Source organism: Microtus oregoni, unplaced genomic scaffold, assembly GCF_018167655.1.
Source record: "Microtus oregoni isolate MIOR12 unplaced genomic scaffold, Mior012 000021F_ref0000039, whole genome shotgun sequence".
In the NCBI taxonomy this organism is placed as follows: domain Eukaryota; kingdom Metazoa; phylum Chordata; class Mammalia; order Rodentia; family Cricetidae; genus Microtus; species Microtus oregoni.
In genome coordinates, this window is record NW_024543080.1 from 30,147,501 (window position 1) to 30,171,126 (window position 23,626).

Here is a 23,626-nt window from a genome sequence, read left to right on the forward strand (position 1 = left end):
GGGCAAACGCACTGGGGTCACTAGAAACTTACTCCCTCTGATAAGATCTGGGCCTTTTACTGAGAATCTTGCCTGTTCAGTCAGAACACTAAGAACTACGTCATTCCTGTTCGCAGATAAGCCGATAAAGCAAATCCAAACTCACCAGAGCAGAGCAGAGAGCCTGAAAACGGTTTTCCTGGAATAAATTTAACAAGGGCTAGGGTTTGATTAGAGCGTCTGATACTATGGGAACCATAACAAAAAAAAGTTAGATAATTAAGATCAATTACCCAAAATTAATGAAGTAGGCCTGTTCGGGTGTATAGAATTCTAAGAACATTCTTAAGAATATTTCTGTAAGTCAAGTCCTTATTCAAGCGCACGGGTCAGCTTTATAAGGATTTAGGGATTTTAAGGGATTACAAACACACTGCAACTGTAATTTTATTCACAAGGATTTAGGAGGGCATTTCTGAAATAACCTTTAGAATAAAAACTGTCACTTTCATTTTGCACTTACTGGTTTGTCTACCAACTATTAACATATAAATATTAAATTATTCTTTTCAGTGTCTTGGCCTCCTCTTCCTGTAAGCCTGGGGTGACCTGTGAAGATGATTCCCTACTTTCTTGACCCCAAACCCTACAAAGTTATGCTAATCAAGAGGTTCAAATCTTTTTGTGCACTTTAAAGACACCCGTGACACTGCCCAGGCCATCAAAGGCATGCATATCTGAAACGCCACAAGTTACCTTAAGCATGTCGCTTTAAAGAAGTCATGTGTGTTGTTGTGGTGGTGGGAGTGGCAGACTTGGTCAGTGCACCCAGGACTTGGTCAGTGCACCCAGGCTAGGGTTGGACACGGGGTTGGGGATCCAAGAATTGTTTTGCTGCACATGACTAAAAACACAGAGAAATGCTAACTGTAGGGCTTAGACACAGGTCCTCTAGGCACTGAGCAAATCTGGGTGAACACAGCACCTAAGATGGCCGGCGAACTCTCAGAGCTCACGGCCAGATTAACCCACAAGTGAGCTTCCCCTGCCACATCGAGATGATCCCCACTGAAAAGGAACAGATTGTTCCATAGCCAGAAGAGGAAGATGGTGCAAAGAAGAAAAAGCCATCCCTGAAGAAACAAAAATTCATGGCATGGGAATAAATTCAGCATAAAAAGAATGCAGATAAATGTTTTTAAAAGTCTAGCATCTCATTTAAAACTATAACAACATTCATATATAATAGAGAAACCATCTGAAGCTGCAAAAAGATGGCAGGAATATTCACTGCTTCCTCCCTCAGAGGAAACGTTTTGTATGGTAAGGAGTTAAATAAAAGCAACAGTAACAGTAATGATAGTAAAAATAGTAATAGAGAAACAGCTCATTTCATATTAATTATTTTCCCAGGAGGAACAGATGTGTCTGCTGATAATGAGAATTAGTGCTTGTTTGTTGATCACGAGGGAGAAACTACTTTAAATCAAGCTCCTCTTCCCCACACCTTATCTGCCTCTAATTTCACACAAACTCTTACCAGTACCTTATTGGTTTTAATACATCATTTAGAGAGAAAAAAACAACAGCCACCCTCTATATAATATACAAGGCCATTCATGCTGTGCACTAGGTTGGCCTCATAGGATAAAACTGAGACTTCAGGAAAGGATGAATGGGACAAAAGCAGCCACACTGCATGCTGGATTCCAACCACTCTCCACAAAGACAGGCACACTGTCAAAGGCTACACAGACAGACTGAGCACAGGACAGTGATGAGCAAGGTGGGCTCCACGGGCCGGCCACAGGAGGAGCGCTAAGCAATACGGAGGGGAGAGAAAGGAGCCCAGGTCTTCTTAAAGAAACTGAAATACAGATTGGACTAACTTCGGGGTTTCCCACACTTGGCCCTTCCTAAAATAAAACCAGGCACCAAAGTGCCCACCGAGTCCAATTCAACTCCATTTTTATTCCTATGCAAGAAAGGATTTAATAAAATTTCAGGCCCCATTTAAAAAACAATATTCAGAAACAGAGCCCAAGAGAATTCCTGTTTGAATTGTTTTCCCGTTCTCCCCACACCCTGCCTGCTGGCTGTCATGTAAATAAAACAAGGGGGGAAAATAACCACACAGAGTACCAGTGGACAAAACTGGGCAGGAGACACAAGTCCCCTGCAAAGTGTCCAACGCTGCCGCCTCACATCTGGGCCAGAATGCCACTCGGAAATGTCTGCTTCCTCTCCTTGAATGGGATTCACGTCTGAGTTCAGAGGTATCTGTCCTGATGAGGGGCAGGGCAGAGGCTGGCATCACCAGGCCTCGAGAACTCTCACTCTGGGACGTCACATGCATCCTCTGTTTACCTAGAAGCAGAACCCACCTGGCCGAAAACACAGCAGAGGGATTTTCTGGGTTTTTTGGCTAGATCTACAAAGGAAAGACTTCATTTCTTATATAAAAGGCAAGGCCTTCCTTCCTTAGGGGACCTGAAGAAAAGCGGAGAGCTCTGCCAGCAGGCACAGACCCCAGGTGACAGGCAACAAGAGACATGGTGTCCCCAAGGAGGCTGCACTTCTCTCAAACCCCAGCTGGGAACCACATCACACATGAACAGGAAAACACTGAGCGAGCTCTTCGGCCTCAGAAACTAAATCGAATTGTAACTTCCATTCTCACAACAGCAATGCCCCGCCCCCCATTCATAAACAACTACAGCTAGCTGGAGCCAGCACCTCTGACCTCATCTACATATCCACAATAACAGAAGTAAGGAGCTCATCAAAACCAAGGCATCCACTAGCAATGGAGACTTTAATCTTACATTCTTCCTTCACTATCTCATTTACAGAGTAAAATTCCAAAAGCGTGTTTGTGCCAGTAGAACTCATCCCCCTTGCACACCTTCTCCCTCAGCAGTCCCTGGGGCCTCAGATCCAAATCTGTACCCACAGAGGTATCTCTGCACTGTGACCCTGAAAGGTCCATAATTTGGGGCCAGTAAAGATGCCAGCCTGTTGCTACTGAACAGAATGAACGGAGGAAAGAAAGGTACAGGCCTGCCTTTGCCCTGCTCCTCCCCCTCGCCTCAAAGAGGCCAAGATTAAGGCTCAGGCCTGGACTGCCTGGCCTAAAAGGGTCAACCCAAGGAAGAAACAAACATAAGTATTGCCATTTTTCAATAATCCATCCTCTTTTTCTTTTAAGTAAGGTTTTTTTGAGGCAGGATTTTATTTTTTCCCTCAAGTCAAAGCTTGTGTAGCCTTAGCTGTCCTATAACTAACTCTGTAGACCAGGCTGGCATTGCACTCACAGAGATTCCCCTGCCTCTGCCTCCTGAGTCCTGGGATTAAAGGCACGTGCCACACCGCCCAGCAATCCATCCTCCTTTTTAAACACAGGAGCAGAATGTATTCTTCAGTCACTTTGATATATATTTAATACATATTCACATACATATTTAATACACAGTCACATCCATATTTAATGCATATTCACATAGATATATATTACATACATATTTAATACATATTCATATAAGAAAAGCCCAGAAACATCTATAGCTACAGGGTTTTTTTTCTCCTGCGATTCATTGTGTGTTATCTCATTTCTTTCTCTTTCTTTCTTGTACACACACACACACACACGCGTGCACGCACACGCACGCACATGCACAATGTTCTGCAACTATTATCACTGGGACCCTATATTATTGACATATCAACCCACATAGAACCATCTCATTCCTTTTAGAAACTATGGCATTAATCTTACTGCGGGATATGGTTTGGATCGTAATCCCCCCACCCCAACACTCATATATTATGAAAAGCTTGGTCCCCAACAGGCAGCATCATTGGAGTGTGGTAGAAATCTTAGGAGGTAGGGCCATCTGACAGGGTGTGGCCTTGAAGGGAATGCACGAATCTCTAATCTCTGTCTTTACTTTCCCCATCAGGAGGGGAGCAGCTCTCCTTTGCCACATCCTTCAGCCTCAGATAAGCAGCAGCAGGGCTAAGTACCCCTAATGGGGCACACCTGAAACCTGAGCTCAAAGAAAGCTCTCCCCCTCTCAAGCTGTTTGTCTTGGGTGTTCTATCACAGCGAGCTAACCAGCACCCGAGGTAAAGACCAGGCCTTGATGTCTAAGACTATTCAGATCCACCTTGGTCACTGCTGAATAAGCCAGCTGCCACTGTTGAGCACTACACCACAAGTAGAACCTGGGAGAAGGTGGCACAGAACTGCCCCTTAATAAACAGAGATGGACTCTGGCTGTTGGTAGAAACTGGTCCAGAGAGAGGCCTACATCCTGAAGCAGTTGACACTCCAGTCTCCTGCATGGACAGATCCCACAGTGAAACATATGCAAGAGAATACTGTTTTGGGGTGCATACATTACAATGGTCACAGGCCGTGGAGGAGGCTAACAGCACTGCTGGGCCCAGTCTCCCCTCAGCAATGGTGCCTTGCTAGTGCTCTCTCAAATGCACCCCAGGGGCTGAGTCTTAAGTTTCATTTTTTTCAAGGACTCTCTGACAGCCCAGAGAAGCCTATACCTTCTCAAAATTAAGGTTTACAGCATATAAAATGGCACGCTAGGGAATAGGAAAGAATTTGATTGTAATGAAGAAAAATTATCCAAATAATTTTGATAATGCATCTTATTGCCATATTTAACAAGATCCAGTGGTGAATCACATTCTGCTGTAATTATTATCACTCAAAATCATAATGTGCACAGTATTTTGATGAATATATAACCTGCAGTACAGTGTGAAAATGGTAATAAAGAGAGGAATGGTCTTGGCTCCAGGCAAAAAAAAGTCTCAAAATATAGAATCTGTGGAATTTTCTGAGTGGCAAGAGATAAGCCTTTTGTTATTCATGACACTTTCCATCATACCTAACTTTATGCTAATGAATGACTCAGGGCAGGTCTCCACAGAACTCAGCCAATCATTGATGTGAAGATTGGAAATTTGGTTCCATCACCACCTCTTGACAGGGGCAAAGGTTGTAACCAAGTTAATTAACCAGTAACACCTCATTAATATAACCTACATTTAAAAAATCCTCCCAAACAATGAGGTCCAGAGCTCCCTAATAGGATCTACAAAAAAACAAAACAAAACAACAACAACCAATGGGTCCAGGACTCCACATGAACACATGGAGACGGCATATCTAGAAAGCACGGGAGCACAGGCAGATGGGACAGGACGGTCTCTACCCCAACTTTGCTCTATTCATTTCTTCCACTTGGCCCCTCTTGAGTTGCATCTTTGGTAAGCCGGGGTGGTGGTAGCACACACCTTTATTTCCAGCATTGGTAAGTCGAGGCAGGTGGATCTCTGTGAGTTCAAGGCCAGCTTGGTCTACAAAAGCTAGTTCCAGGACAGGCTCCAAAGCTACAGAGGAACTCTGTCTCAAAACGCCCCCCACCCGCAAAGAAAGGAAGGAAGGAAGGAAGGAAGGAGAAAGAAAGAAAGAAAGAAAGAAAGAAAGAAAGAAAGAAAGAAAATCTAAATCAGGAAATATAAGAAAATAACTTTCTGAGCTTTGGAAGCCATCTATCAAATCACTGAGCACAGAAGTGGTGGTGTGAACCTGATTGTAATGTTTAGAAGCGAATCCTGGGGCTTGGAAGTGGCCCTGTAGAGGCCTGTGGGATTAACCCTTCCTTGCCTGTGAGGTCTGCTCTAACTATGGAATGATTAGGGTCAGAACTGACTCTCTGCTCAGTCAGCTGGTGCCTGGAAAGTTGCAGAACTGAACAGTGGTGTGGGGGAATCCCCAAACACTTCACTTCAGAGGTATTAACGGTGAGGGTGGGGGAGGGGAGATGGCTCAGGAGGTAAAGCCTTGCTTGCAACACAAGTGTGAGAACCTCAGTGTCCTCACAAAGCTGGACACGACAGTAAACTCCTGTCATGTCAGGGCCGGGTGAGGGTGGGAGTATGTCTGTAGATAGGAGTGATTCCTGAAACTTCCTGGCAAGCTAGTCGAGCCGACTGATGAGTTCCAGGCTCAGAGAGAGACTCTGTCTCAAAAACACAAAGTGAAAGGAAAGAGAAGATACCCGACATGGACCTCTACATACACACATCAGGCAATGTTGAGAGGACAGCAGTGTGATTTTATTGATATTAACATTACAAGAACTGCTAAAGATACTGGTCTTGCAGAATTCATCAACAGTCAGAGGATTAAGTTAGATTTTAGTTGGAAGTTGATGAAAATAGAGATGTAATATGATGTTTTACCCCATCCAAGTGCATGTACCCAACTTCTTATCCTGAGCCCAGGTTAAGGACCGCTGGATTGAAGTGTCTGTCCAGGGGAGGACAACGCCAACAAGGACTCAACTAAGAGAACTAGGCAGGCTGGATAGGCATGAGGGCTGAGGAGGGGCAAGGAGGCTAGAGCTAATGCAACCAGAGACTCACCTTCAGCAAGATAACTCAAAACTGGCTGGACCAGCATGGCTGACTGAAATCACTAAAGTCCTTTGCTTTATTATAAAAATAATAAAGCATCTCCATGTCCTTAGCCTTACAAATCTGCCTGCTTCCATCGTGCATCTGACACACCTGGGACAACTGTACTGAGACAAAAGAGCCTTCCATTCCTGGAATCCCCATCTTTGTACCAACTACTCTTGAGAATAATTCCCCACTCTATTAAAGTTTGCCCATAAAATGAACTACCCAAAATCCCAAAGACCTGACTCTTGATAGATTTTCATGTCTTTTTTCCCCCGCTAAGCCAGGGTTTCTCTGTGTAAAAGCCCTGGTTGTCCACAAATTTGCTTTGTAGACCAGGCTGGCCTCTAACTCAGAGATCTGCCTCCTCTTTTTACTTAATAAACTCGCTTGCTTTACTGAATATAGCCGTTTACTTAATCAACCCAGCTTTGCTTTGTTCTGATTCATCTTGAAATTCTTTTCTGCACCTGTGCAGAAGAAAACGCAGTTGTATGTTCAATAATGTTGGTTTTACCTCCCACTGCCACAACTCCCCATCATCTCCTCTGGTACCATGGCGTGCATCTGCATGAGTGTGTGCATGTATGCATGTGTGCATGCGTACATGTGTGTGTCCAAAAACATCCCTACTGTCTGAAAGCCAGTTGAAAAATGGGAAGCTATAGCCAAAGTCTCTCATTAAGACAACAAAATGTAATTTCTGAAGAAAGTAAATTTTGAACAAAACTCAAGTGTCTTATTAGTAAGAGTAACAAAACTGGTTTCTGTATGATATAAATTCATCGATGCAAACACACTACAGCTCCTTCTAAAAGTTACAAATACACAATTTAAGTCTGATGCAATTTATTGTCCGGTTAGTCTTTGTACACAACTTAGTCCAATGCTGAAACTGACAGAATTTTGAGTATTTTCAGCTGTCAACTTTGCGATTCAGCAGGAACTGCAGCAACTTCAAGAGTCGGCTCTTTGGGGTGTGGTTCACATGCGACGATCACTAAAGGAAGGAGGCTCTAGAATGCTTCTCCATCAGCTCTCAGGGCACCTAACATTGCATGTCTCTCTCTCACACCACGTCAGCTGCTCTGGAGATCACAACAGGTTTGATTTATTTCCATGGACCCGGCAGATGCACTTTAACATACTGGGAGGAAGGGAGCTTGAGTTTTTCTCCAAGTGTAAAATGGTAACTATAACACTCCTTTACTTCAGTTCACACGCTTACCTGAAAATACTCCAGAGTGTCACAGAGAAACTGTGTAGGTTAAAATGAAAACAAGCAATAGGAAGGCTTCGACTTCTAACTTGCCTTATAGTTTTGGGGAAAGTGTGCCCAACAATTATTCATACAGCCCTGTGCACACCTTCTTAAAGAAAAGTCAAATCTCTGGCAGGTGTTGACTTATTCTTCAAAAGAGCTGCAATATAACTGTGTATGAAAGGCTGTTATTTCTTCTAATATTTGCATTCATAGAGATGCCACTTTACTATTACTGTGTATTCTGGATGTATATGGGGTGTCCACATGCAAAGGGGCACAAGTACAGGTCAGACAGCTCTACGGAAAGGACTCTTCCCTCCACCTTTATGTGGGCTCTAGGGATCAAATTTCTCTTCAGGCTTGAACAGCAGAGCCACCATTACCTTTACCTTTACCTGCAGAGCCACCATCCCAGCCAAAACCAGATCTAGTTAAAGAGAGCGTACTAAAGAACCGACCTGAGTGGGGCCACGAGTGCAGGCTCTGGGCAGCAGCAATGGTAATACAGTGGTTTGTTATTTTCACACGCATATGGTGTTTCCCCCTGTACTTTATACACATTAGTATTGTAATCTTTGAAGGGTTTAAAATATTTAAAGCCCACTTTTGGGGTCTGTGTGGTAATGCACCCTTCTTTAATTCCAGTGCTTGGGAGGCGGATGGCCTCTCCCGACACAGGTGGATCTCTGTGAGTTTGAAACAAGGCCATTCTGGAGCATGGTCACCAAAAAAGTATACTCTTTACTTAAACCAGTCCTTCCAAAGTGTCCTTCTACTATAGTCGAGTAAGGCCTTCTAGTGGCAAATAAGCTAACAAAGAGAAAATCCTTCAGCATCAGGAGCAGAGTGATATGTGTGTAAATTATTAGAAATAAGCTGCAAACATAGAAACAACAGAAGACAAAACCCCTTTCAGTTGGTAAGTGCCCACTGCAGTCTCAGCTCGCCCAAGGTTCATGTGAACAAGATTTAAGGACCTGAGTTGGCTGTAAGCCTGGGATAAGCCCACAGAACGACCTGAATATCCAAAGAATGGAAGGAACAAAACCCTAGGGCATTAAGAGAAAGGTCAATCTCACATCAAGGGAGAGGTCATGACCCCACACTCTTGCTGATCAGATTCTGATCTTAGAAGACTTCCAAAGCCACAAGATGGGGAGGTAGTGTCTTGCAAAATCCTGAGCGGAGAATGGGGGAAGGGGCCGAGGGATTGAGTCTAGAGAGGCCCCCAACTCCCAGGGAGCAAATCTGCTCCCAGAAAAGGCTTTAGTATTACACACCAGCAAATGAGAAACAAAGGTGAGTGAGTTACATTCTGGTTTGTGATTTGACTCACACAGTACACAGTAAATGTGTGCATACAGTTTCTATATGTCGATTTTTTTTTTAATTTAAGGAGTGGGATGGGGGTGACAGACACTGAGAACCTGGCTGCAGCCTCTCCCTTCAAGGGTCTGCTGAGCACAGGGCATGAGGGGCTCAGTTCTCTCCAGCTGTCCACCCCACCTCTGTGGGAAGGCTGCCTTCATTTCACTGGAGCCCACATTCACTATCAGGAACATTCCTAGAGAACCAACTTAGAAACTAGGCTGACAAGAGATAAGAGGGCTGCAGCTGCCCAGAGCTGCTGCTGGGAACCGGCCCACGGCTGGCTGTCGGGCTGGCCCATGCCAGAGAGCAATACGGCGTGGCCAGAAGCTTCAAGATATGCTCAGGATGAACTCTGATCTACCCACCACAATCAAATTCCATCTACCAAGAGGGAACTAAAGTCTCTGAATCCTAAAGTCACTTTCAAAAGTGACACTCCGTCTTGATTTACAGGGACAAGAGGAAACACAAGAGAATAAGCCCTAAGGGGTTAGGGACTGCACAGCATGGGACCTAAGTGCTGCCCTGGGAAGTGTGTGGTTAGTAACCGCTGTACAGCCTTCCTCGACTACTGCTTTAGCATCTGCTCTAACCCAGGGGAGGATTTCCGGGCTCCTTCGGCTGTGCCAGAGGACTTGGAGAGTGGGTGTCTTCCTCTACTCTCCCCAATTTCCCAGCTCCCCACAGAGGACTGTTTAATCTACATCTCTACCTTTGAATGGTTTTCTAACTTGACCCAAATGCCCAGCTACCTCTTTAAGGTGTTTTTCAGGCACCTTGACCTTCCAAGATCCCCATCAACTGCATTCTCTTCACCACGAAGTGGGTCTCCCTCCTTATTCCCTGGTTCCCAAGTGCTTTCCGGGTGACCAAGACTTAGACTTGGCCAGAGGCTTCGACTCATTTCTCCTTCCATCAGCTTTCCATCGTGAGGGTGCACAATTTATTCCTCAGCTTGAGCCCGAATCTCAAGTGCTGGTCAAGCCTGCACTTAGTCCAGTCGGATGATAGCAAGGCTCTTACTCCACCCAGGGCCCCGCCTCCGGCCCATCCCAAATCCATTCGCTCTGCTCTCCACAGATCATGCAGAACCACATTTCTCAGGAGGTCGGGCTTCTGCTCACGGACCCTCCTCTGGAACCCCTACCAAACACAGGCAGCCAGATGCGCCAGGGTCTGCCTCGGAGTGGAAAGAAACTAGCTGCCTTATCTCACTCAGCTTGAGACCAGTCTTTTTATCAATCCCTCTGCCCATCGCATTTCCACCTCCACGGCTTCACTAATGCAAATTCTGCCCTGACTCCTGCACAGGACCCTCCAAATCACTTCTTCAACCTGCTCATTTCAGAGCTGAGGAAAAGACGCCGCAAAAGGCTAAAGTGACTGGCATCAAATCACAGAGCTCAGGTGAAAGGAACTGGACCTTCCCAGACACGCTGTTTTCCCAGATCACGGGATCTGCTTTTGCTTTGGGATGAAGTAATCTTTGGGGTCAAATTTCCTTATTTGGCTAAATTAATAATAACAATAACAATAATCTAGAAGAACAACACATGGCCATATGGCTAGAAACACATTGTGGTGTCTCTGAGACCCACACCTCACCAGTTTCCCACTACATGCTTAGCTGCAGTGATCCATGATGGTGAAGCCAGACACCCTGAATCTGCAGCCAAGGCTTGGGGACAGTCACCCTTTCTTCCACTCTGCTGTCTGCCTATTAAATCCAAATAAAGCATCCACTTATTAGAGCAGTTAAAAACACACACCTACATCAGCAGACAGGTGCTCCAGGACACCACAGCTGCTTCTCAATACATCCAAAGTATATCTGTGGTGTGTGTGTGTGTGTGTGTGTGTGTGTGTGTGTGTGTGTGTGAATTGCACGTATCTGTTTATTCATGTATGTGTATAAGTGTGCATACACATACGTGTACAGGCATGTAGAAACCAGAGGTCAATGCCAGGTGTTTTCCTCTATTGGTCTCTATTTTTTTTTAAGATTTATTTACTTTTGTTTTATGTAATGAGTGCTTTGCCCGTATGAACATCAGTGCACTACAAGTATCCAATGACCTCAGAGGTCAGGAGACAATTTCAGATTCCCTAGAATTGAAGTTACATACACTTGTTAGACACCATGTGGGTGCTGGGAATAAACTCTAGTCCCGTGAAAGAGTTGAGAGTGCTCTCAACTGCTGAGCCATCACTCCAGCTCTCCCGCTTACTTTTGAGACAGGGTGTCCAGCTGGTGCTCAATAACCTGAGTTGACTAGACAGGCTAGTCAATGAGCCTAAGAATTCTCTTGTCTTTACCCCTGCATCCCACCCCATCCCACCCCTATGCTGGACCACAGACTCTAATTCACTCACAATAAGACTCTAACTACACAGGGGCTGGGGATTGGAACTCAGGTCCTTATACTTAATTCGGAGAGCCCTCTACCGACTAAACCATCTCCCAGGCCTCCGGAAACCACATTTTAAAAGATAAGCAATTCTGATTCCTTTACACACACCTGCCTTTCCCTCTAAGAGGTCCTGTCTCAGTGTGCACCATCACAGATTTGCACAACAATGTATCCAAGTGCACAATCAACTTGGAGCAGTCGGGGCTCTTAGCAAAGGTCTAGAATGAGTACACTGCGCCACTGAACAGCAGGTGACCACAGAAATCCACGTGGAGCTCTGTGCTCTCCTAGCCTCACAGTGGAGCTTTTCCTGGGAGAAAAACAATCCACACAGCACATCCTCAGCCAATTAACACTAGAGAACGGCCTGAATGTAATGCTCTCACGTACACCAAAATCAAGTGGAACAGACCGAAACGTCGGTGGGATGCAAATCCCTAGGCATTAGTCAAGGATTTCGAGAAATGAAAATATGTTACAAATCTTTCCACTCACTTGGAAACTTGGGAACATGGCTATTTCGGGAACAATAAGAAGGGTTTGACTATAGTACCTATATTAATATCATGCTCAACATATAATTTGCTAATAATCAAAATATAAGGAACCACTAACTTATTACTCATAAGTGAGTTTTGGTTTGTTTCTGAAATCAAACTTTGTAAGCTTTAGTACTTTTTATTTGGAATCTTATATTGCTTTAAAAATGGACAATAGAAACAGTCACAAATGACTATAAGCAAATATTGTCTCAAAAAAATCTTAGGCTATTTTTCACCTAATGACTGATTTCCTTAGGGTCCACCCAGTAAAAAGAACTTCCACAGAATACCACTCTTGGCTAATTTTCTGCCTTTAACAGGCCTATAATTGTAAACTTCACTGAACAAATAAACTTCCTTCCTATTTTTGAAGTTTTCCAAAAGTGGAGTGTCTAATGTTTTCGGTTGGCCAGCTTTTCCTAGTTTAAAATCTTGGCAATAAGAAATTCTTCACAGAACCCTGAGAGAGGAAAAGGCCCAGGGACAGTAGAGCAGTCCCTCTTGGGGAAAAGGCTGGAATTATGACCTTGGGCAAAGACATTCGGGCTGCAGGCGGCAGAAACCAGTGTAATTTCTCTGTCCTCTTATCTGATCTAAATGACTTGATGCTTGACAGAAGCACCCCGTTCTTTCTGTCCTACTGAGCAAGAGTGTAACTGCCACACCACGTGACTAAACAAGTCAGAACCCAAGTATGACTGCAGGAGTGAAATATAAAGAGAGCACTGGATTCCTCCTGGGTATGTGTGCGGGTGTGTGTGCAGGAGTGAATGGGTGTGTGCATAGAGGAGCACACATCTGCGTGCACACGCAGACGTCAGAGGAGGGTGGTAGAAGATGTCAGATGCCACGTTCTGTCACCTCATTCTCCATCTTAGGCTTTGACAGGCGGTCCCTCACTGAATCTAGAACTACACCTTCAAGAATCCTTCTATTTCCACCCCAGACCATGCTGGTATCCAGGGGTGTACATGGTATGCCAAGATTTTTACATGGGTGTTGGGGATTTGAACTCATGTCTTCACATTAGAGCAGCACTACCCACTGAGCCATCTCTTCAGTCCCTGAACATCCTAGCTGTAGTCACTTCACCCATGGAGGGGAGGAAGAGCTGAGATGGTAGCTCAGTGGTAGATTACTTGCCTGGCATCCTCAAGGCCCTAAGCTCAATCCTCACCAGCAAAAAGAGACTAGTGCTGGCAATAATAATAAATAAAAAGAAGGAACAGGGCTAGGCGGCTGCGGAGTCATCTCTACCTACAAGTGCAATGAGGCAGTGTTGATGAATCACGCTTAAGTGCTTAATCTGGCCCAGGAATTGCTTCATACTGAGTAGCTAAAAGCTAAGTAGCCTGAAGGAAAGCTATTTATCCCCATTCTACTGACAAACACACCGACATTTAGAAACAGTGAGACAGCCCACTCCAAAGATGTTTCCCTCTTACTGGAGACGCATGGGTGAAGATTTATGATTCTGGCCCAAGTTGCAATCACAAAAACAATTCCAAATGGAACAAGAATAAAGTGGATATTCAACACCATATGCTCATATATCAGAATCTGGGACCTAGGGAAGAAGTCTACCACACCCAAGCCGAAGAGACTGAAAAGATGTAGTTGCCATCAGTTAGTCTAGAAACTCAAGCTAAAGCAAGCCTGGCAGCCACACATGGTGGGGCAAACCTGCAATCCCAGCCCTGGAAGGCCTAAGCAGGAGACTAAGAGTTCCAGGCCAGCCTGGGGTGCATGGAGACAAGGGACAAGAAAGGAAAGGGGGAAAGGAAAGGGAAAAGGAAAGAGGAAAGGGAGGAAAAGAGGAAGAAAAGGGAGCAGGGAAGAGAAGACAAACCCAGTAACCGCCAATAAATTGCAATCTCGGCCTCCATCATCTCAAAACTGACCTCTTGCGACTACCCTTGGCCTTAACTTTCTTCCAGTCCTAACCATCTTTGATTTTCTACCAGGGTTTCCCCTTCCTATTTTCTTCTCTCTCTGGCCAAGAACTCCTGAAATATAGGGCTATGGAAAGTATTGTTACCAGCAACTGGTTCCACCCTTGTATGGCTACTTTCAAAAGCAGGCGAGTTGATCATTTATGCCTTTCTCTTAAGGAAAGAAGTTCCGTTTCTCAGTGGACAAGATCCTTTTCCAAGTTCTGCCAACCTGTTTCATAACAGGACCACCCCCGTGCTACCCGGACGGCACAGCTATGGCAGAGGAAGCATGGTAAACTTAGAGCCAGACAACCCAGCCCTTAATTTTAGTAGCTATGACTTGTGCTGTTCGACACAGAGGCATGGACAATAATGCATACTCCTGGGAAAGAGATGAGAAAATGACATGAAGTCTCTCCAAAGCAGCAGTGAATATTTAAGACAGGTGTGTGCCAGTCAGCCAGATTTAATCATTCCATGATGTAATACTTCATAACATCATGGAAGGTACAGTAAACACAACTGCATCTGTCTATAACTACATAACTTTTAAAAATAGCTGTGTCTCTGTGAGTTAGAGGACAGCCTTGTCTAAAGTGGGTTCCAGGACAGCCAGGACTACACAGAGAAACCCTGTCTCAAACCCAACCCCCACCCCAAAATAAAAAAAAATAAAAATAAAAATAGCTATCATGGAACCAGAGGAATGGCTCAGCACTTTTAAGAGCACTGACTGCTCTTGTAGAGGACCTGGGTTCAATCCCAACACCCATATGGCTGCTCTCAGCTTCAGTTTCAGGGGATATGACTTCCTCTTCTGACCCCCACTGGTACTGCACACACACACACACACACACACACACACACACACACACACAGACATACATACAGGCAAAACACATCACATAAAAAAAATTTAGTATTAAAATAGCTCTGATAAGTTACCTAGCTTCTCTAAACTTTGGTTTCTTCATATCCTTGCCCCCCCCCCCCCCCGACACATTAACAAAACCATAGGAGGAGCCAATAATCGCACTAGTATCACAGTTATTCCAAGAATCAGGAAAGCTATTGAACTTGACTACTCCCAACATAATGACTGCCACACACAAAATGTTCAGAATGTGATTATCTCATCCTCTCCATGGTATTTCAATGATAACCCAACTTTCCCTTCTCATAAATGCCCAATGTAGGTAACACTTTTCCAGACAAAATCAATTACCCCACTGGAGGAAGGGAAATACAAAGAGATATAGCTGACTTCCTGTGAGTCTTCTGGGAACAAGAACACTAAATGGACCAGTGTGTCACCACAGCTCAGTGCCAGGGAGCGGATCTGCCACCCTCAACCCCAATAGCTCTCACCCTGCAAAGGTTCAGGCCATCCTTTCCCCCTGCACCCAGTTCACACAGCTGGTCCTTCCAGGCCACTGGGGCCTCGTGTTTATTTACTGCACTTTTCCTAGGTCAAAGGCTTTCCACTGGCCCCAACTGCTCACACTCCCTACCTACACCTGTCCATTTCCCATGGCCATCTTGATCTGACGTTCACAAGTATGCTCTTACGTGACTAAATGAAGTATGGGGAGATACACTGTCTCAAACATATGCATGGTTTGACTCATTAGAACAGTTTGATGACCGTACAAGCAAATCAGCAAGGTAATATTAATGTGTACAAAACCCAGAGACAGAAATTTGGATATATGTTCAGTCATAAATTAGCTACGTGAACTTAGTAGCCAAAATTGACTGCTCTGGAGGCCAGTTTCCTTACGTAGAAAAGAACAAGCAGAATCGTGTTCAAAGCTCCACTCCACGTACTCCAAACAACAGGACTGAATTCCAGCAAATGACCACACCTGACCACAACCATTAACAGGATGTGCTGGGATGAAAAAAAAAAGACTCCTTCAGTACTGAATCCACCCAAGTCCCAAGAATTTGGTGACAATAATAGGCTTTCCCCCAGGGATAAAAAAGACTGGAGACGGAAGGTGCTAGGCAAACAGCCAAGGGAGGGAAGCAACCAATCGTCTTATCCAGCTGTGCTGCCTATGAGCCACAAGAATGGGGAAGACGGGGTGGAAAGACTGTAAGAGCCAAAGGACCGGGAAATCTACTGTAGGGTTGTGTCTCCTAGAAATGAGAGTGAAGTTTCACTCATGCTACCTCTACAGTATGACTAACCTAAACAAGACCCGAACAAGGCACCAACAGACACAGTAAAGCAGAAACCTCCCAGGGCTCCACCCCTGAATAAATACCTACAGGTAACTAAGGGGTGCTGAAGGTGGGAGAAATAGTCTTCCCCCATGGAGGTGCCACCTAATTATCATCCAATACCAAGTGGTTAGTCCTGAGATCACATACATGCAATACTGAATGGACTTAGGTTGTATCTATGTATTTATGTGCATGCACGCATACATCCGCACACACACACTTAAAAAGAGGAGGCCAGGGATTTGGAAAGGGACAGGTGGGAGGAGGAAAACACACGAAAGGAACTAGGGAAGGGAAGAAGGGGAAGAGTACACAGGCAACACAAACTAGACTTGATGACTTGAAAAGATGACAAATTTGTGTGGGTAGGCAAGGGAGGGAGATCCGGAGGAGTTTGGGGAGGGGGCTAAGATAAAAGTGCATTGTATTAAGTTCTCAAAAGAGCTAATAAAAATTAGAATGGGGGAGGAAAGGGGGAAAAACACTATTGTCAAAAACACAGCAAGGGGCAAGCAGGGCTCTCAACCTGCAGTGACTCTCAACCTGTAGGTCGCAACCCCATGGGTCACCTAAGACCACCAGAAAACACAGATATTTGCATTATGATTCCTAACAGCAGCAAGATTAGTTATGAGGTAGAAACAAAAATAAATTTATGTTTGGAAGTCACCATAACAAGAGGAACAGCGTCGCAGCATCAGGAAGGTTGAGAACCACAGGGCTGGACAGTGGGCTCAGCAGTTAACAGCACTTGCGGCTCTTACAGAGGATCTGAGTTTGGTTCCCAGCACCCATGTCATGTGGCTCACAACCACCTGGAACTCCAGCTCCATGGGATGTGATACCTCTGACTTCCTCAGGCACCTGTACTCACGAGCATATGCGCACACGATGACACACACATACACATAATTAAAATATAACAAGTCTTTTTTTAAAAACATTTTAAAACAAGGCAAGCAGAGTTAGACAACCCTGAATAACTCAGGCATGCAAGGAAACTCCCACTTGTGCTTCCTAGCCATGCTCTGGCCTCCTTTACCCTTTCTGAAGATTTCCCTCAGACCTCACCTCATAACCCTGGCTGGGCCATTCATAAACACCATATCCACATTACAGTCAACCTTCACAAGTCTCCTCTCCCCAATAAACTGCAAGAAGCTCAAAGGATGGGAACAACGCCTCCTTTCTACACCCACAGCACCTAACATTGCGAGTGTGCTCAGCCACTCAGCTCAACTACCCACCTACCAGGTTCTAGACAGCCTATGCTGTGTGCAGCATCCACTCAACTACCCACCTACAAGGTTCTAGACAGCCTATGCTTTGTGCAGCATCCACTCAACTACCCACCTAACCAGCTTCTTAACAGTCTGTTTACAAATGGTCTTCACAGTTTCCTAAGCACATTTTGATGTTAGTCAAAAGCAGACTGTGCCAACGAAAGGAAAGAAAGCACAAACAGATGTGAAGTTCCTTTCAGAAGGAGAAAACTGGTGTAGGAGGTCCTTATGTTTGTGTGTTGTTTTCATCGGTTAATGAATAAAGAAACTGCCTTGGCTTAGTTGATAGGGTGGAACTTAGGTAGGTGGGGAAAAGAGAATTGAATGCTGGGAAGAAGAAGGGCAGAGTCAGAGACACCATGGATCCATGGCCAGAGGTAGATGTGCTGAAACCTTTCTGGTAGGCCACTACCTCATGGTGATAAACAGATTGATAGAAATGGGTTAAACTAATATGTAAGAGTTGGCCAATAAGAAGTTAGAGCTAATGGCTAAGCAGTATTTTAATGAATACACTTTCTGTGTGGTTATTTGGGGTGTAAGCTAGCCGGGCAGCTGGGACAAACAAGGAGCCCACTCTCCCGCAACAGAAAACAGCTTAGCAAAATTAACCTGGATAATTGTGGTCAACGTAGTAAACAGAATCCATACATCTCTTCTGTGGCTAACACATGACAGATCGAAAAGAAGCTGCAGGAAAGAATCAAACTGCATGAACACCATATTGTTTTTCAGGTAAATCTAACCGAATAATGTAGAATACGATTCATTCTTCTGTTTATGACAAAATCAGAGATAACAAGAATTTTTAAATGGAGTCAGTTTGAGGTTTATATTCTCACAAATCTAACTAAAGATTTGTTTTTTCATAGGTCTCATAGATTTGCCTATATAGTGCTATATGAGAATTCAAAGGGGGCTGAAGAGGTAGCTCAGCAGTTAGCAGCATTTGCTGTTTTTGCAGGAGACTGAAGTGTTGTGAAATATTAGTTTAAAATGTGCTATGTTTGTTTATGCTGTGGAATATTTGTTTAATGATGCAAAGATATATTGCATTCTTTTATGTTGCATTTGTTTACCTCTGTGAGGCTGTGTTACTTTGCCTGTCTAAAACACCTGATTGGTCTAATAAAGAGCTGGATGGCCCATGACAAGGCAGGAGAGGCTTTTTATTTACAATTCTAGCAGCCCAACAAAGCCAGCCCTACCCTTCCCTTCCCGGTACTCTCCACTCAGGCAACGAATGAATGATTAATCAGGGATGCCTCAGGAAAAGGACAGAGGACCAGAGGACGGAGGGGTTCTGACAGAAATGGACCATTAGGGCACAGACACAAACAGACTAAGATGAGTTAGGGAACTCGTCCAAGCAACAAACTATGATTAACCTTGTTTCTCGTGACACCGGGTCTGGCTGTGTTCTGCTGGAGAAAGCACCCACTCCCGCATTCCTCCATTTTCTCTTCACAGGAACCACCGATGCTTGAGGTATTAGCCCAAGAGAACCTGCACCACTACAGACAGCGACAAAGGCTCCCCCAAAGCTGGACTGGCGTGTGGCTTACTCCAGTTGCACTTAGCAGAGGCAGCACTTAGCAGTGGCGTGACTATTAGTAAGGAGTACTTCGCTCTTTATTAAACTTAAGCAACTACTAATGAAATGTAGCAATAATATAAAGAAGAAAATGCCTGTGCTTCAAGGACACATCAAGGACAAACCAACATAGGACTGACTTCAAGCAAGGCTGCGGTGTTGCCTAAATAAACACTTGCCATAGCCAGGTGGACACCTCCCAAGAAAAGCACAGGGAGAGCGGCTGTTCTGTGTTCTGGTAACGGAAGAGCAAGTCCGGCCGACGTTGGCACTGAAGGTGGGCTACTCCAGACACAGAGAAACTCCAGAGTGAATAAATAAGCTGCGAGCCTGAACAGGACTTGACTGAATGCTGTGGTTAGCAGCGACTGACCAAAGAACAAGACGCAATTGTACTCAACATGCAACTGTACAAATAACAAGCAAGAAATTGCTTCAGGAAGAAGACTGAGGCGAGCCAGCAGGCCAGCTTGCAAAAGCTGCAGAGCGATGATGCGGCCTTCCTGCCTCACTACTCAAGCCTAGGTTACCACCATCACCTCCTAACAGAGCCACAACAGCCCAAGTATAGCCCAAGAAGTCAGCGTCCTCCCATCCACAACACACATTAGCGAACACCACCACTTCCTTCCACCTCCTACTGGCCTCCTAGTGTGTTTAAACACCATCCAAACCCAGCCCTGTGCTCAGAGCTCTCATCCAGCTGGCCTAGAATACCCTCCACACTCTGGATGGAGTCTGCTTCTCTGCACCAGCTCACTGGGCCTTTGTGCTGCCGCTGGGCACCAGGGCAAGCTTGCAGCTCGCCCCACCCAACCCAATCCCCACGCCCTCTCCGTCTACTTCTCTTCCTAGCACTGACCACCAGCTGGAATCACCTTGCTTATGTATTGGCTTCTCTGTCTCTCCTTATCAGAATGAAAAGACCATAAAAATAGGGAACTGGTCTACCTCTCTCCGGCTGAACCCCCAGCTGGTCACAACAGCCCGGCATATAGCAGAGGCACTGTATATCTACTTATTAAGTGACCTACGAATGAAGATGACTACAAATGCATGTTTTAGACAAAGACAAAATAGGAAAAATTAGCAATCAATAACTTATTAAAATTATTCTTTTCTAAGGCATTTTAAAATATTTGCCTTATAAAACTTCAGGGTGAGCTGGGTATGGTGGTGCATGTCTTTAATCCCAACACTTGGGGGGAAGAGGCAGGAGGATCTCCATGAGTTTATGGAAAGACTGCCCTGGCCCCTTGACACACACACACACACACAATTCAAGAGGCAAAGCAGGGGGATCACGTGTTTGAAGCCAATGAGGGCTAGATATTGAAATTCTGTCTCAAACAAAAAACAAAAATGAAAATCTTCAATATGCAATTCTTAAAGGACAAACCTATTGTGCAAATAATATACCTCCAGTGCAATGGGTTCTCAACCTTCTTATTGTGCAAATATACCTCCAGTGCAATGGGTTCTCAACCTTCTTATTGTGCAAATATACCTCCAGTGCAATGGTTCTCAACCTTCTTATTGTGCAAATATACCTCCAGTGCAATGGTTCTCAACCTTCTTATTGTGCAAATATACCTCCAGTGCAATGGGTTCTCAACCTTCTTAATGCTGCAACCCTTTAATACAGTTCCTCAGGTTGTAACGACTCCTAATCATATAATTATTTCATTGCTACTTCATAACTGTAATTTTTCAATTGTTATGAATTTTTATATCTGATATGAAGGATATGATATGCAACCCCCAAAGAGGCGAGACCCACAGGCTGAGAACACTACTCTAGAGCATGAGTGTTACCTGGTACACAGAGAGCACACAATATACATTTGCTGAATAAACCTACAGTCCCTAGAAAATAACATACGGCACAATCCATATGAAAATACCTTGAATTTCAGACACAGAAAGTCTGCCTACATTTTTATACACCATCATTCATTTTTATCTGTAAACTGATATATACACATACACTCAAAATCCTGTGACACTAGCAATAACCTTAGTCACAGTCTTTACAGGCAGGTACAAATCCGAGTAGATTTCTAGGGTTACCTGGCAGGTTTTCTGGGATCAGTTTTCACTAACAGATATGTAGAAGCAAAGATTCAAGCAACAGACAAGCTCAAGGCTGTGGGGCTGGGGACGTCTGCAGGGGTAGTCTAAACACCAGAAAGCTCGAGAAGTTTCTTTTTATTTATTACGGGGGAAGAGGAACAACTATCCCCAGGAAGACTTATGAAGAAACAGATCTATCATTTATTCAGTGTACACCTTGACCAAGCTCCGTGCTCAACTAAAAGCAGAACAGGGTGTGTACTCGTTTAAAAACAAAACAACTCTCAAACGTTTTCCCACCTAGGTCTTATTCCTTCATTACTAGGTTGCTCTCTACAGTTAGCGAGTGCCATCCACACAAGGAGACTGCCAGCTCAGGTATCCCTCTGCATCAACCACACCCACTCCCCTTTTCCTCCCCTGCCAGGTGCAGAGCTTCCGCTGCCAAGGTCAAAATGGAAACTAAATGAGCTGAATGACAGGTGTAGTGTGAGGCCCGCGCCTGCGTGCATCTGAGTGATCGTAAGCATCTCTAAGTCGACTGTAAATGCCCGTTAGGATTATGCTCACTGTGTGTTACCTATACCTTTCTTTCCGCCTTTAGACCGTTCCCTATTTTAAAACAAAGTCTTCACCATAAGCAAGCACAGGTCTACACAGGTTCCCATAAAGTGAACGTCACTCTTATAGTCTATAATCCCGAGTAGTTTTTCTTTCTTTTTTGATCTTAGTTTGATTTAGTTTTAGTTTGAAACTCAAGAGACTGAATTTCTTGAAGCCTATACTGACCATACCTCGATTCGTAGCTGAGGATGACCGTAACTCATTATCTTTCTCCCTCCACCTCAATGTTTACAGGTACACACCACCACACCCCAGTTCATGAAATACTCTCAAAAGAGGTGACATAGGCCGGGCGGTGGTGGCGCACGCCTTTAATCCCAGCACTCGGGAGGCAGAGGCAGGCGGATCTCTGTGAGTTCGAGACCAGCCTGGTCTACAAGAGCTAGTTCCAGGACAGGCTCCAAAACCACAGAGAAACCCTGTCTCGAAAAAAAAAAAAAAAAAAAAAAAGAGGTGACATTCTTCATTCACAAAACACTGGGTGAGAAAAGTAATTCAAGGTGTAATCTATAATTGCACGAGCTACACAATACACACACACATACATACACACATGTATGTATGTGTGTGTGTTTGTATATATACATGTGTATATATGTAAAATTATACAGCTGGGCATGGAGGCATACAACTTTAATTCCAGGATGTGAGAGACCAAACTAAACACAAGGGGTAGATTGTAAAGATCTACTATTCCTAAAACAAAACAAAACAAAAATCAAAAATCAAAAACTAAAAAAAAAAAAAGCCTGCTACTGCTTCTTTGTTTTTGTTTTTCAGTTGTATTTACTTTTCCTTGCTGGTGTTGGAATGACACATCTCTGTGAAGCTCAATTTTCCCCCTTAGAGTACAGTATTAAAAAACAGCAATAACCAAAATAAACAAATAAACACCAACAACAATAATAAAGCAACTCAGTTCTGCACCTGAATATATATATATATATATATATATATATATATATTCTGAACCACTTCACAAACTACATTAATACTATTTTTTTTAAGTTTAGCGTTACTTAGAAAAGTTAAACGAGTCTTCAAAAGCAAAAATGGGGACATTCAACAGAAAATCATACTTTCTATGTACAGGCTCAAAGCTTTTCTACAACCCTCTCAGTGAAGCACCAGCTGCTTCCGGAGGCCACTCTGGTCAGGAGTCAGTGTTGGGATGTTGTTCCTTGGTGTCACCTCAAAACCAACCTTACCTAGTTTCTGTCTCCACTTTATAACTTAAATTACAGGCGAAGCCACACGTGCTCCCAAACAGGTATTCAAAAAATGTAATTAGTGGGGGAAAACCAACCCACTCTGAACGCCTCACATCATAACTGGAGATAGAACTCCGTCTAATTGCTATTTATAAAGGTCAGAGACGAGCTAACGGGTTCTCTCCAGGTGAAGTTCTCTCTCTCTCTCTCTCTCTCTCTCTCTCTCTCTCTCTCTCACACACACACACACACACACACACACGAGAGGGGTATCGTATCCAGTATCCACGAGAGGATGTGGGCATCTTCCATGGCTGGAAGCAATGCACTAGTCAAAACACAGAACCCAAGCAAGGCTGGAGGCAATCCGGGCCATTCCGCCAACTTTTTCAGTTCAGCAGCCCTGCGCCGGCCTGGATTTCTAACGTTCGGCTCTGAAAGTTGGAGAGCTACAGTCATAAAACTTTGTGCAGACAGAGAAAGTTACATTTCAAACACCTAGACTTCGGAGCTTGTCCCTTGAAAGCTGCGGGTTAAAAAAGCTAAAGGCAGGCAACATCCTCGGCGACCCGCCCCAGTCACCCAGAGCACAGAGGATCCAGGACGGCAGGGGCGGACCCACTAT

The 23,626-nt window shown here is 44.4% G+C and overlaps 1 protein-coding gene across 5 annotated transcripts in view; it reads right to left on the bottom strand.

Moving 5' to 3' along the window:
• Positions 1 to 23,626, bottom strand: part of Tbc1d1 (TBC1 domain family member 1) — a 180,018-nt gene that overhangs the window by 91,452 nt on the left and 64,940 nt on the right. The window lies entirely within an intron of this gene.